Source organism: Rhinoderma darwinii, chromosome 1 (genome assembly GCF_050947455.1).
Source record: "Rhinoderma darwinii isolate aRhiDar2 chromosome 1, aRhiDar2.hap1, whole genome shotgun sequence".
Taxonomy (NCBI): Eukaryota; Metazoa; Chordata; class Amphibia; order Anura; family Rhinodermatidae; genus Rhinoderma; species Rhinoderma darwinii.
The window spans coordinates 219,107,429-219,117,869 of record NC_134687.1 but is presented as its reverse complement, the minus strand read 5'-3'; the positions used below and the strand labels follow the sequence as shown (position 1 = coordinate 219,117,869).

The 10,441-nt window shown below is 40.4% G+C and overlaps 1 long non-coding RNA gene across 1 annotated transcript; it reads left to right on the top strand.

Annotated features, from left to right (window-relative positions):
* The first annotated feature begins 5,719 nt into the window (after positions 1 to 5,719).
* LOC142740020 (uncharacterized) lies at positions 5,720 to 8,759 on the top strand. Its single transcript, XR_012880619.1, has 3 exons — positions 5,720 to 6,270; positions 7,242 to 7,371; positions 8,551 to 8,759. It is a non-coding gene; the product is annotated as an uncharacterized LOC142740020 (long non-coding RNA).
* Positions 8,760 to 10,441: the final 1,682 nt, after the last annotated feature.

Below are 10,441 nucleotides of genomic sequence, written 5' to 3'. Positions count from 1 at the left end.
AGTGTTCCTGCGGCCCCCTGCACCACGTCTATAAAAAGTTACTATAGCAACTGGGCCTATGTAATAAACACGGGCCGCTGTTACTATAGTAATAATAATATATTTACCCTCCTCGTTCCCGAGCGCGGCGGAGGTCCTGACGTCTTCCCGCGTCATAACTTCACGAAATGTTGTGATCCTGTGTACTGGGCCCTGTATCTAGGCCTACCACATAGTAGACATAGGTACAGGGCCCAAGCAGACCGTAATCTTATAATATATAAGATTACTGTCTTTGTAGGCACACAGGCATATAGCCACTGTGCCTGGGACTGTTGCCAACAAGGGGTTAATTAAGTTTCTGTAGTGTAGGCAGGTGATGCAGTTCTGATCCCCCTTCCAGGCCCTCCTCTGTCCCATCCTAACTCCCGGGCTTTTTAGCAGCGTATTGGGTTACAGCGCGGGGGGGGGGAGGGGGTTAAAAGGGGAGAGCATATGAGATCATCCTCCCCCCTCAGGCTTCCTCTTTAGCGATTGGAACTTTTCCCTCCCTCCCTCCACTGGTGTTGTGGAATCTTGTGGTGATGGTGGTGTAGGTTTTTCTTTCCTATGTATGGTGATGGTCAATTGTTATGTCTTACATTTAAAAAAAGAAAAAAAAAAAAAAAACAACAGCTGTTTATATTTTGTATATGTGGACTTTTGTGTCAAAAAATAAAATAGTGATGGAAACATAAAAACTAATGGTATTGAGTGGTCGCATTTATCAATGCGTTCACGGAAACAAAACAAAAAAGTGACTGGCAGTTTTTTCTGTCTGTTCATTGTTCAGAGTCCGTTCTTTATTTGCTTTTCTTGGCACACTGGTGCATTTATTATATTCTATTGATTTCTGTGCGCATCGGTTGTTTTTGTCACAGCTGGCGGGTGGTAGCTTATGTCCTACATGCCCTTAGGGATAGGCTGGCATGCAGGTTTCGTTGACCTCTTCTTTTAGGTCATTGATTTTGTTAATAAAAGTTATTTTAATAATAAAAGTTAATTTAAATTATTTATTTAAAAAAATAAAGCTGTGGCCGATCTCCGGGTCAACCCCACATTTAAAAGAATTGTGTGTCGGTTGTTTTATTGGTATTCCTACACTACAATTTGTGCAGAGGGTTCCATATATGCATACAGTCACTGGGGCCCTGTATCTAAGCCTAACATGTGGTAGGCTTAGTTACATGGCCCATGTGTGATCATGTCTGATGGGCCCTGTGTCTAAGCCTACCACATGTAAGGCTTAGATGCATGGCCCTAGAAGACAGTAATCTTATACTGTATAAGAACGAGATGGCCGCATGAACAGAGAGCTCTGCCATCAGCTAGACAATCTACATCCATCTACGGCCTCTTAAGTGCACTTGAGTAGCTGCATCTTTTAGGATTACCGGTCTGAAACTTCCAGGGAATATCTTCAGAGTACAGCCTACTGATTAGCCTGGGGCTCCTGTCAGGTTTAACTGCTATCCCTGGCTTACCAGGCCCCCTCCAGCCACAACGATTCAGCGGTGAGTTCCTTAGCCCTTTATTACGACAGTAGTTTAATATTGCCTCCCGTTTGAATCCCTTGACCAACCTGTGCATAATTCTACAAGAGGCCGCAGGGCAGCTGAGGCCTAACACAGCTCCAGACTACGGTCTAAATTTTGGAATACATCCGGAGGGCAACTCTTACTTTGCAGTGCCGTGTTTGTGTTTTTCATATAACTGACGCTATATATAGCTGTGAATCTGCTCTTCAGCTACTCTCGGAGTGACTTCTATATTCTTGCAATTAATCTGCGTACATATTACCGGATAATTGCTGCAATGGCCCTGAATTGAGACGATGGAAGGGAGAGGGAAGGGACACTATTTTAGCACTTCAGATCGGTAATCTGCAATTTCACTAACCATGGTAAAAGTACAGAGGATAGACAGTTGTGGCACCCCCAAGCAGCAGAAAAAAACCACAATCAGATATTGATAAGTTTCTCAAGAAAAGGTCCCATTCTCAAAAAGGGAACCTACCAAAGGCACGTCTATTCCTCCTCCAACCTAATGGACTCCCTAAGAGACAGCTCAGGAGAGGATGTGAGAGGAGCCACTTCCACCATACATTTGTCAAAAAACATGATGCAAAGGATTATTGAGAATGCTTTAAAGTCTGTGATGAAGGAGCTAGTAGACATTAAACAGGAACTAAGACAAATGCACAGCAAACCAGACTTCCCTGACTCAATTTGGAACTGCTACAAGATCAGCTTTAGGTAACTGCCAGATTCACTTTAAAAGCCTACTATCATACGTTGAAGATCAGGACAATAACAATCTGCGCTTAAGAGACATTCCAGAATCTATTACATCTCCAGATATTATGGAAAATACTTATGCAATCTTAAAGTCCTTAATGCCTCCTGACTAGGCAACCAATTTGGTTCTGGAGAGAGCTCACCGAGATTTACGTGCAAGACCTAAAGATGGGGATCCTCCTCGCTACGTGATATGCCGCCTCATTAATTCCACACATAGGGACAGTGCTCAGGAAGGCTAGAGAGGTCTCTGAGCTTTCTCATGAAGGCAACCGTATTCAAATTTTTCAAGACATCTCTCCCATGACTAGGAACAAACGTAGGCAACTTAAGCCACTGACGGATGCTTTGAGAGCCAAGAACATCCTCTATCGCTGGCTATTCTCATTTGGTATTTAATTTGTCTTAAAGAGGCTCTGTCACCACATTATAAGTGGCCTATATTGTACATGATGTGATCGGCGCTGTAATGTAGATTACAGCAGTGTTTTCTATTTAGAAAAACGATCATTTTTGACGGAGTTATGACCTATATTAACTTTATGCTAATGAGTTTCTCAATGGACAACTGGGCGTGTTTTACTTTTTGGCCAAGTGGGCGTTGTACAGAGGAGTGTATGACGCTGACCAATCAGTGTCATACACTTCTCTTTATTCATTTACACTGCACATAGCGATATAGCTATATCGCTATGTGCAGCCACATACACAAACACTCATTACTGCAGTGTCCTGACAATGAATATACATTAAATACCTATAACTGTATGTGAAGACAAATCAAATCTCCCAAAAGGGAAAAATAATGACACCAAGTACAGTAAGTAACTTGCAAAAAATATAAATTCTTTATTACAATATACATAAGAACATGTTGGCCATCAGGACCTAAAAACCACAGACAATTAAAATATACAATGTGGAGAACATGAGGCTACTCAGAATGGCCTATATTCAACATTCAATAATACCAGACAGGGTCACTATGACAGTCATGCTATAAATGTACAGTACAAGGATAACCGACACCACAAAATGTGTCTCCAAAAAGCATGCTGAAACAGAACAATGTAATACAGACCCTGTAAAAAATAGTATACACGAGAGACTTGTAGCTGACACTGAAATCTCAGTGTAAATAAAGTGGTATAGAGACCAGGGTATCACCAAAAATCAGAGTAGGTCCCAGAAGCCATACCAACCCGTGTATTGCATATCAAGCCAAAAATGAGCTCCACAGCAAGAGCCCCGACGCACGTTTCGCGGTAGCTTTTTCAAGGGGTACTGACTAGTAAGGTGACCGGCGTTGTATTTATACTCAGTGGTGGGAGAGGTTTATTCAGAGATAGCAAATAGCAGCACGACATTCTCAAATCCCCAATGCTGAACACCTGAAATGTACCAGGTGTTCTACATTGGTGAATCAGCATGTCTAAAGTTACCTGAATGCTGATCGGTAAGCAGCAAACACCACCATTGCAAATGTCCAGTGTACGTCTCAAGTGTACGTCTTTCTGAGCTTGGTGGTTTAAGTGGCTTGTGAACTAAGTGGAGTTCTAAAACCGGATTGTGTTGCTGTACTTCTGTATTGTGTTGCTGTATTTCTGTGTTTGTGAATCTGTTTTGATTGCTAGCAAATAGAAGATAGCAAAAACTCACACAATTTAAAAAAAAAAAAATTGTACATTTTATTTATTATTTATTATTATTTTTTATGAAATAATATTCTTTCATAAATTGTTTCCCCGGTTTACTATATGTTATATATATTTATTTTTGTATATATATATAAGTCAATATATGGTCTTTTTTGTATTGATGGTTTTATGAAATGACAGTATGACACTATGTTTGATGTATTATCAAATTATGTATATTTTTTCTATATATGTATTATTGCTTATATTTTGAGACATTAGAGTTCCATTGTATATTTATATTCTGTTTCTCACATAAAAAATCGGATCGTGATACATATGCCCTATACTGGTTCTTGCCATATAAGTTGATCTCGTATTGTCCTTGCCCATACTTAAAATAGCCACTATGATGTGATACGTCATATATAAGCTATTACATCTGTTGTCTGCGGCGCTTGCGGTCTGATGCGCACGCGCATGCGCGTTTACATTCCTTGAGACGTACACTGGACATTTGCAATGGTGGTGTTTGCTGCTTACCGATCAGCATTCAGGTAACTTTAGACATGCTGATTCACCAATGTAGAACACCTGGTACATTTCAGGTGTTCAGCATTGGGGATTTGAGAATGTCGTGCTGCTATTTGCTATCTCTGAATAAACCTCTCCCACCACTGAGTATAAATACAACGCCGGTCACCTTACTAGTCAGTACCCCTTGAAAAAGCTACCGCGAAACGTGCGTCGGGGCTCTTGCTGTGGAGCTCATTTTTGGCTTGATATGCAATACACGGGTTGGTATGGCTTCTGGGACCTACTCTGATTTTTGGTGATACCCTGGTCTCTATACCACTTTATTTACACTGAGATTTCAGTGTCAGCTACAAGTCTCTCGTGTATACTATTTTTTACAGGGTCTGTATTACATTGTTCTGTTTCAGCATGCTTTTTGGAGACACATTTTGTGGTGTCGGTTATCCTTGTACTGTACATTTATAGCATGACTGTCATAGTGACCCTGTCTGGTATTATTGAATGTTGAATATAGGCCATTCTGAGTAGCCTCATGTTCTCCACATTGTATATTTTAATTGTCTGTGGTTTTTAGGTCCTGATGGCCAACATGTTCTTATGTATATTGTAATAAAGAATTTATATTTTTTGCAAGTTACTTACTGTACTTGGTGTCATTATTTTTCCCTTTTGGGAGATTTGATTTGTCTTCACATACAGTTATAGGTATTTATTGTCTGTTTTTCCTTGATATGTGTGGACGTTTACTATAACGTTTATCGTTCGGTCTGGTTCTATATAGGTATTCATTACTGCTTTTGTCTTCTTAATAGGCCTAAATACTAATATGGATTTCCATACACGTGAAACCAATTGCCTGTCAGTTGTGACTCAAGTTTTTAGCAATGATGCTGTAGGACCTATGGGTGTAACCCATATGGGAATATTTGAAACCCAAAAGAAATTAAAAGAATTACTTAAACGAAGGATGCGAGTATGGTGGAATAAGGTGGCCTTAGAGCAATATCTTACTAAGGACCTGATCCCCAGAGGCCTGCGGGTACAGGTTTTTCCCTCCTTCACTTTTGATGACACCATGTTTCGGTCTCGATGGGAAGAGGCATGCAAATCCTGCTCACGGACGTTCATTGAGCTCTTGATTGGTTGGGATAAGAAGCAGTTGGAGGAAATTGAAAAGCTGATATTGCCTTTACAGGAGAAAGTGAAAACGGAACTCACTTCAGACCTTCTTTCCAAATTCGAACATGAATTGAGCCTTGAATATACAAAATGGGAGAATGACATTAAAGAACTCAAATCCAAGAAGTACCAGCGTGATTTGATGGACTTCCAGGAACAAAGGGTGTACAAGTGGCAAAGACGTGGTGTCAATACGATGTCACGTTCCGAATCCCTGTCTTCACTGGATAGTGCAACGTCTGGGGCATCTCAGGGGAGCCAACCTATGAAAACTAGGAGATATGAAACCAGACGTAATCCCACAAAAAGAAAGTTCAACCCTTTGGATGACAATGTAGGAGGTGAACTTAAGGTAATCAACCTCTCAGATATAGTATTTACTCCTAGTCAAATCTCAGTGCTCTCCTTGGGTCTGTCATTCTGTCCTGTGACAGGCTTTGATGATTTTCTAGCCATCAAGGATGTGTTTCTGTTTGCACGCAAACTTATATACAAAAAGTATCACTCTAAAAATGAACCTCATCATCTCTTTACAGCACAGGAGGAATTGGAAGCGGTCCGGGCGCTAGAATCTCTACTCCAGGAGCAAGAAGTCAGTAATGGTAGGTTTCCAGATACCATTCGCCCTAGGTCCACCACATTTCCTCCCTTGTCACTAAATCCATCTGTGGAGATGTTCGTCAGAATGGTGGTTGACGAGCTTCGGAAGTTACCACAGGATCGTGGCTATGATAATTTATCTTGGGCCCAGCGAAAGGCTTTACGTGAGCTTAAGCAGATGAAGGGCATTGTGTTTAAACCGGCTGACAAGGGTGGAAATGTGGTGATATGGCCTATTGAGATGTACGTATCAGAGGCATATCGGCAATTACGGGATGTGGAGTGTTACAAGCGTTTGACATATAACCCGACTACTGACTTCAAAGGACAGTTGGATGCGATACTAATGGAAGCTTGTGATAATAACATCATCACTAAAAAAATCATGGATGGGCTCACTGTGAAGTTTCCCATCACTCCCACACTATACCTCCTACCAAAGGTACATAAAGATCATAAGAAACCACCAGGCCGGCCTATTGTGTCAGGATGTGGGAGTTTGTGTGAGTCTATCTGTCGCTTCCTGGATTTTTATCTCCGTCCATGCGTCGAGAATCTACAATCATATGTGAAGGATTCTACGGACGTGTTGAAACGCCTAGATGGGGTGACCATTGAGCAGGATATGTATTTGGTATCCTGTGATGTGGAATCCCTGTACACCTGTATTGACCACGAGTTAGGGCTGCGAGCTATTCAATACTTCTTAGGCCCATGTGATCACGATTGTGAATTGATCCAATTTCTGATCCTCCTTTTGCCTTTTGTCCTTGAGCATAATTATTTTGTGTTCAGGGACAAACACTATTTACAACTTCGGGGGACGGCAATGGGTGCCACCTGTGCACCTTCATATGCGAATTTATTTTTGGGCTACTGGGAACAGGAAATTGTACGGGAGGCCATGGATATGGTGTCTGGATGTGTTGTTAGTTGGATGCGTTTTATCGATGACATCCTTTTTATTTGGCAGGGTACGCGTGCAGACCTTGATCAGTTTGTATCCATTTTGAACAACAACACACAGAACATCAAATTAACGAGTAAGATCAGTCAAACCAACATGGATTTTTTGGATATCAAAATGACAGTACAAGATACAGGTAAGCTCAGCACCACCATTTTCCGTAAGGAAACTTCTGTAAATTCTCTCCTACATGCATCGTCCTTTCATCCCTCTCATGTTATACGGGCTATCCCTACGGGGCAATTCCTGAGGGCCAGACGTGTATGTGACTCCGATTCTAATTTTGAAAGAGAATCACAATGTCTGAGGACCCGTTTCATACAACGAGGGTATCCTAAAAAGGATATCGAGAAGGGATATCATAGGGCTTGTCACAGTAATAGGAATAATCTGCTTACTCAACAAAAACGTAAGAACACGGATGATATAGTGAGACTTATTACTCCATACAACTCGCAATGGATGGAGATAAGAAATATTGTGACTCGCTTTTGGCCAATTCTGCTCACGGATCCAGATTTGAAAAAACATCTACCCCCGAAGCCCCAACTTACAGCCAAAAGAAGTAAAACCTTGGGTGACCACTTAGTTCGGAGTCACTATAGTGCTCCTAGTCCCAAAACCTATCTTTTTGGCTCTAAAGGGCCGACGTGGGGATCTTTCTCTTGTGGTCATTGCTCTATTTGCAAATTGATTGTGAAAACTGATACATTCACTGATTCTGAAAAGAAAAGAAGTTTTAAAATTGTACACTTCATCAATTGCAGTACTACTGGTGTAGTGTACATGGCAACATGTCCATGTGGCCTGTCTTATGTAGGCATGACAACAAGAGAACTTAAAATGCGAATTCAAGAACACGTGAGGGACATTAAAAAGGCTGGAACAATAGAGGGTAACAACTGGGAAGAAATCGATAAATTGAAATCTATCCCCCGACATTTCCGCGATTTTCACAATAACAAGTGGCAGGATTTAAAGGTTCATGGCATCGACAAAATTATTGTTGGATCACGTGGAGGAGATACTTTCCGTAAATTAGAACGGATCGAATGTAAATGGATCACAAAATTGAAGACTAGCGCGCCTCTGGGGCTCAATGAGAAAATGTCCTTCGCTTCCTTCCTATAACAATATTTTCTTTTTGGGTCCTATAGCATCATTATCTTAACTTTTTAAACCTGTATATATTTGACTGGTATGGTTGGACTGTGCTGTTAATAATTGGTGGGCTTGTCGGTTTAAGCATTATTGCGTTTTGGCTGTATCCATATTTGGTGGCATTTTTAACATCATCATTTTTGTCTTTTTATAGGGGCCATACGATCTGTATTTATTGGGCTGAATAGAATACCAAGTATCACATATTATATCTCAGAATAATGTTTTTGGTTGGACTCTATTCAACAATACGTTTTGAACATACTCTAAATTTTGATCATTTTTTAGCTCTTTTCATGGGGTACTTATTTTTATTCGTGTGTTTGTGCACACACTGCACACATATTTATTATACATTATTTATTATCCATTTTATATATCCTTATATAAATGTTGTCATCACACTTGGTATGTTGTATATATATATATATTTTTTTATATTTATATTTTTATTTATTCACATTTATGTTTACACATATTCACTCTCAATATATTTATATATATTTTTTACACGCTTGTTATTTATATACATGCTAACAATAAAATCACATATGTCTTATCATTATAAATTTTTTTGAGCATATTAGCACATATCACATTGTACATCTGTTACATTATTGTATGTATTATTTATATTAATAAATAGAATTGTATTTTAACTGTGGTTTTGTCACGTGTGTTTCACTTTATTTATTTTGTTTTTTATTTTATCACCACACTGTGCACGTGTGTTCACTCACTTCTCACTATCATTTATTATTTATTATTATTTTTTATGAAATAATATTCTTTCATAAATTGTTTCCCCGGTTTACTATATGTTATATATATTTATTTTTGTATATATATATAAGTCAATATATGGTCTTTTTTGTATTGATGGTTTTATGAAATGACAGTATGACAGTATGACACTATGTTTGATGTATTATCAAATTATGTATATTTTTTCTATATATGTATTATTGCTTATATTTTGAGACATTAGAGTTCCATTGTATATTTATATTCTGTTTCTCACATAAAAAATCGGATCGTGATACATATGCCCTATACTGGTTCTTGCCATATAAGTTGATCTCGTATTGTCCTTGCCCATACTTAAAATAGCCACTATGATGTTATACGTCATATATAAGCTATTACATCTGTTGTCTGCGGCGCTTGCGGTCTGATGCGCACGCGCATGCGCGTTTACATTCCTTGAGACGTACACTGGACATTTGCAATGGTGGTGTTTGCTGCTTACCGATCAGCATTCAGGTAACTTTAGACATGCTGATTCACCAATGTAGAACACCTGGTACATTTCAGGTGTTCAGCATTGGGGATTTGAGAATGTCGTGCTGCTATTTGCTATCTCTGAATAAACCTCTCCCACCACTGAGTATAAATACAACGCCGGTCACCTTACTAGTCAGTACCCCTTGAAAAAGCTACCGCGAAACGTGCGTCGGGGCTCTTGCTGTGGAGCTCATTTTTGGCTTGATATGCAATACACGGGTTGGTATGGCTTCTGGGACCTACTCTGATTTTTGGTGATACCCTGGTCTCTATACCACTTTATTTACACTGAGATTTCAGTGTCAGCTACAAGTCTCTTTGTAGACACTGAAGCGCCTAGGGAGAGTGTCAGGGACTGCAAGGGGTTAAGAAAGGATGGAACGGTTTAAAATAATGCCCAGGACCAGGATTGGTCAACAAGGGGTAAGAGGGGCGTGGTTAAGAAGATATAAGGCAGGGGTTTGGAGCGGGAAGCCCTCTTACCTTCAAGCTGCAGTGGAAGAAACACCTTTGCTGCTGCTGTGGAGATTCAGAGCGTGGTCGTTGAGAAGATGGCAGAAGAACTATTGCGGAAGGTGGCACAGCGGGTAGCGTCGGAGGGACCTGCCTGGCTGGAATCCCTGTTGGAGGAAGGAGAGAAGCGAGGATCTGAGCGGGGCACGGAACAGTCGGGAGCGGCTACCCGAGGTAGGCCGCAGCGCGTTACACGCCCTCCGGTTCGACTGAGCCCTAGCCCTGTTGCTATGAGGGGTGCTGTGACT